At 41.4% G+C, this 5,685-nt stretch overlaps 1 long non-coding RNA gene across 3 annotated transcripts; it reads right to left on the bottom strand.

Moving 5' to 3' along the window:
- Positions 1-798: 798 nt before the first annotated feature.
- On the bottom strand, positions 799-4,065 carry LOC123190087 (uncharacterized). Of its 3 annotated transcripts, none has more exons than XR_006496152.1 (3): positions 2,603-4,065; positions 1,583-1,639; positions 799-1,063 (listed from the first exon to the last, which is right to left on the bottom strand). It is a non-coding gene; the product is annotated as an uncharacterized lncRNA (long non-coding RNA). The 3 variants fall into 3 exon arrangements; XR_006496151.1 differs by having other exon boundaries at positions 1,583-2,722; positions 3,294-4,065; XR_006496150.1 differs by having other exon boundaries at positions 1,583-4,065.
- Positions 4,066-5,685: the final 1,620 nt, after the last annotated feature.

The following is a 5,685-nucleotide window of genomic DNA, read 5'->3' as shown; positions in this document are numbered from 1 at the left end:
TAACTAGTTTGTCAATGTTTCTTGGATTTTGCGGCAGTAACTCTTTTTTGTAGATGTTGTACAACATAGTGATCGCATCAAATATCTAAATATATAAGAATGTGCTGCAAGTTTAGTAGATTACGATGTATAAGCTGCAGTACTTAGCACTTACTTGATATAAGGTAGTATCTCAGGACAGTTATTCAACACATACCAAACCATTTTATCCAAATCTTTAGGTTTGTCCTCTTGTTGACTCTTCCCTGTAACTCGAACAGAATAATCGAAAACATTGAGTCTGGTATTGTCTTCACCCACCTCTTTGCTAAGCTGATCAGCTGTTTCAATGTATTTTCACTACACCACAACACTAATGCACCAACATATAATCTGCCTGGAGAACGCACTTAAGATGGCAGATAGACTGCCGGGACGGAGATTCTCCCAACCGATAGAACTGCCACAACAACGGCTGCCGAGTATTACTTGTCCCGGCAGATAAACAATCCCCGGCAGTTCTTCTGCCGCGGCCATTATATCTGCCGACAGTTTATGTTCTCCCGGCGGATTCATCCTAGCTTATGCACTAAAGTTTGCTGGCAGTTCCGCTGCCCTGCACAAGCACGTTTACCTGGCAGGTAATATGCCATGATGTGCTTTCTCAGAAGCAATCTAATTGTTCTGGGAAAGATATGCCTCATTTAATCTCCAATCATTATGTTCGAACAGACATGACAAATCACAAAACTTATACATACAGTTCAATCAAATTACATGTAAGGCCTCATTCAATAACATAAAACAGATAATAAAATATACGTTTCTAATGCCATTGTGCCTCAGAAGGCAAAGTACATATCTTTAAGATAAAGAAATCGTGCCACACAACCAAAATAAGTACACAATGGCTTGTGTGCTGAAACAACCAACCAAATGCAGTGTAAAACTTGCCGATGTCTCAAGGTTCAACAAATAAGGCATATTACATATATATTATCACTCCAGCAACTTGTAGATCTTCCAAACCTCCAGCAACTTGTACATCTTCCAAACCGCATCAGCTTGTGTATCTTTGACAAATCTGCAACAAATCAGAAACTCAAAAATGGTGCTATCATTTCAGATTTTAAATCAACATATTATAGATTTCGACCTGCTAAAGTTTAACTCGTCGGCACAAAACTCTTCTAAATGTGCAACACTTCATCATCACAAGAAGCAATTATTATTACGTACATAATTAGATTGAGCAGAAATTATTTGCGCTTCAAATACAAAATTCTTTCATGGGAAAATATGGCAAAACAATAATCTGTAATATTGTTACTTGCTTCACTAAACCGTACTCTCCAAGTGCACCGAAAGGAACGGATTGCACTAATTGAGAACCTAGAATAAAAGAAAGAATGCAAAAACATAATTGAGAACCGGATGATTGTACAGTAAAAAAAGTTTAGGTAAAAGTTAACCCCTCTGTAAACTTAGTACATCCCAAATGATATGCAGAGGTGAAAAATCAAACAAACAAATAAGCACAGCAAAAATAAATATATAAATAATATCATATAGCTATAGCGAGAGAAAGATGCATAAGTATTACCCCTCCAGAGTTGCATGTGGTCGCATTGTTGCTTTTGCCAGACTTATCCACTTCCAGCTGCATACATAGAAGCAGATTATTAAGGTGTAAAAATAAATTCGGAGCAGATACAGAAGATAGAAAATAAACTTCTTGTTACTCAAATAAGTTGCAGTTGAAACACAGTGTATCCAATCTACACTCTAATGAGCTCTGCAGCCTCCACGATGGGCCATCAGGGTTGGTTTACATCCAATGTGAGCACACAGAGGTGGTGCTGCATAGCATGGAGAAAGAGGGAGGGGAGTTGGGAGGGGAGGCCTGCAAGAAGCCATGCCGAGAAGGCCCCAAGTGAAAATATCAGCAAGGCAGACTCACATTGTCCATCCTCATCTTTGTCAGCACTATCTAGTTTCAAATGGAGGATTATCTAGTTTGAAATGGAGCATTATCTAGCGTATCTACTACTCCTAAGTTACTACTAAGCTTGTGCCTAAGTGTGGAAATCAAAATCTAGAAGTGATTGGATACAGCTCATATAAAAATAGGCCCAAACTTCTGAACCACCAATCAACATTACTAATGAAGTGCAAATATAAACATAGTAATCATACAAATGTAACTTTAAAGTGAACTTCTATATAGTATATTAGTTTCATAGTCCAGAGAACCATCTCATGCATAGAACCAAACTTGCCCCAACAAAAGTATAACTATCCAAATTACCATCAAAAGGGTTCTAGAATACACTACAAGATAAAAAGAATGGATTTATAATCCTCATAAATTAAGTGTTGTGATTTGTGAGTATATTCGAAATGGAGAGCTTTCAAGAATATATCTCATCAAATCTGACAGACAAATAGTGTGCTAAAGAAAATCTCCTCATCGATTCAAATTTTAAAGTTAACATTCAACTACATAGAACAAATCCCTGAACCAAATACTAGTAAGATAATGAAGTCATGAACATCCCCATGGATCATTCCCACACTCTAACCTCGAAGTAAGCCCAGGTCTATTAATCCCGGATGAACATACCAGTTTGTAATTTAACTAATTGCGCATCTGGGGATGACTAGTCGAGGATGCAAGTTATTCCTGCCTTCCTAGGGCTGGATCCCTCCGCCACCGGCCATGCGCCCAGATCCGTTTCATCACCTGCCAACACAATTTTGCCCAGGAAACGCCCCTCGTAAAATAAATCTGCCCAGGAAACAGTGGTACGGAGGTGGATGTGCCTAGTTTGTCGGACGGCATCGCACACTATCTAGCATTATCCAATTTGAAATGGAGCATTATCTAGCATATCTCAACCATATTATTAGGCATTAGAATCCTGCATATCTGAATGTTGTTTCAGAGATGTTGATTTCAGTACATACAACCCTTGATAAACATGATTTCAGAAACTTTGATTTCAGTTGAACTACAACATTTACTCCAAGAAAATACAGTATCTAAGCAACAATACAATTACTCCTACAGTACGCCCAGCATGTTCAGATAACAACAACAACAACAACAATTAACAGTACCTGAAGGCATCAAGTTATTCCGAGCATGTATAAACAACAACGACAGAAATATCAGGGGCAGGGGAGTAGCTGAATTATTAGCAGCTCATGAAGTTACTGTCCTCACGTTCAACTACATGTAGACGGACAACATCTCCCCAATATGTTCAGCCCAGCATCTTGCTACTGCTCATGGTCAAGCGCAAGAGGTTTACCTGCAGACACAGACATCGCCACAATCTGCCGTTGACGCAGCAAAGGACGATGGCGGCGCACATGGAGGAGATGCCGCAGCCTGAACGGGGACCCGCAGCTGCCCGGCGTCCACGACGCCGTGGATAACCCCCAGTGCCTCAAAGACGAGCCCACCACCAAGGTGCGTGCCGCCTCGCCCCCTGCTGCTGCTGCACCTCTCGGGCCCGACCTAGTGGTAGGCGCTCCTCCTTACAGGTGGAGGGCGATGGGGAGCCCTGGTGTTCGTCGCTGCCGTCGTCAAGGAGGAGAAGGCCGCCGCGTGCCCACGCTCCTCCCGCTCGAGCTACATGGCGACGTCCTCCCGCTTCAGATCCAGCAACTTCAGAATCATCCGGCTGCATAGCTCATTTTGTTGCTCCTTGCCGCTGCCACACCTCCTCTTCACAAAAAAAACATCTTTAACTTGACCGAGAGGCGGCGTGGGGCGAAAGAAACAGGCGCCGCCGGTGAGAAGATAAGGGCTGCGGCGACGCGTGTGAGGAGGAGGCGGCGAACACGGGCGAGAGGGGACGGACGGTCCGCTGCTTGGGGGTGAGGACATAGTCAGATAGAGGAGGCTGGGTGCGGTGGTTGGGGGCGGGGGCGGCGGCGGCGGCGGCAAGGGCACATCGCGTTTGGGGGCGGCGGCGACGAGGGTACACATCGGACTGGATTTGGGGGCGATTTGGAGGAGAGTTCGGGAGATTTGAGACGAGTCTCGCACCAATCTTTGTTAGATGCGAAAATTTTCACCTCTGGCGGGCTTTCGCTCGGTAGCGCGCGCTTTGGCACAATTTTATTTCGGTCTCGCGTCATGGGCAATGGTTACTTGTCCCGGCAGTAAATGGGCCATGGTTACTTGTCCCGGCAGTAGTGGCTAGGCCTGGGCGTTCGATAAAAACCGAAATTTCGATTTTTACTGTTCGTTTTTTTTTGTGAATTCGGTTTGCAGAAGTGAAAACCGAATTTGGCACTAAAATTTAGCTGACCGAAATTTCGGTTAACCGATTTTTTCGGTTCGGTTTTCGGTTTAAACCAAATTATGTACCATGTACAGAAAATGCACTTTCAGGACATATTGACAGCAACATCCACATGCATGGTTAAAAGAAAAAATTTGACAGCATAACAAGGCAAAAATGTAAAATGCGTATAACATATTCTCATCTTTTCAAATATCACATAATATCAAATACAAGGATTTCAGAACAGTGACATATGCATAACCAATCATCAAATGTAAAACTTCCAAAGTCCACACTGAAAAGTGATAAGCCCTAGTGATAAATGACAAACTGACAAGTAATTAATAGAGCCAAGTTCATGTTCCAGATTTCCAGCCCAACACATAACCAAATTCCAAGTTGCGGGACACATAACCAAAGTCCAAGTTCAACAAAACACAACCAAGTCTAAAGTTTACTTATTATTACACTTCAAAACACAAGCACACAGGAAGGAGATTGAAGTGCATTTCAAGAGCAGCCACAAATAAGAATCCCAATTTGCCATCATGAACAGGAACATCTTGACATGTCAAGAGAATCTTGCCCATCCCAGCTTCTAGCCAAGCGTTGCGAATCTGTAATGTTGTGTGCATGGTGCAGAATTCGGTTAGAATAGATAGTACATGACGCAGAATTCAGATAAAATAACTATATATATACATGTAAAATAGAATAGCAGATGGCACATTACAAGGATTGACATGATTCGATTAAAAGAACTACATATATGTAAAATATAATATGTTGGACTATATGTACCTAAAGAGTAAAGAGTAATCTGAAGATCTTTTCTTCATAAGAGTTTCCCACAGATTTTTGAAAACAAAGTACATGAGGTTCATGAAACAACATTTGTATTACAACAACATTTACATGAGGTTCATTGCAGCAAGTGAGCAACATATTCATTTACATGGCTGTGTTGTGCAACTTTTGAATCATACTTCAAAAAATAAATAAAAGAATGCTAAAAACATGAAAAAGAGCAGGACAATTTCTTGCAACTCACTCACCCATGTTTAAGTAGAGGATGGAGGTGGGCAAGATGGCACAACCCCAGATGGCTTGCAAACAGACTTGCTACTGCTTGCTTTTGACTTGGATGAATTTGTACTACCAAACTCTTCAATTAGTTCTGAAAAAGAATGAAATGAACATGTAATAAGTATAGGAAGTTAGAAATGTAGAAAATTACATAGAAAACAATCACAATATGTTACCCTTTTCCAATATAAACAATTCCTCCTCATCTTCTTCAATGTTGATAGTAATAGAACCCCTTAGCCAATCTTGGGCACAAACAAGAGCTTGGACCATGAATGGTGTAAGAGAGGTTCTAAATTCATTTAGAATGCGACCACTTGTG

Source organism: Triticum aestivum, chromosome 2A, assembly GCF_018294505.1.
Source record: "Triticum aestivum cultivar Chinese Spring chromosome 2A, IWGSC CS RefSeq v2.1, whole genome shotgun sequence".
In the NCBI taxonomy this organism is placed as follows: Eukaryota; Viridiplantae; Streptophyta; class Magnoliopsida; order Poales; family Poaceae; genus Triticum; species Triticum aestivum.
The sequence above is the reverse complement of the archived record's forward strand: the minus strand, read 5'-3'. Positions and strand labels throughout refer to the sequence as shown.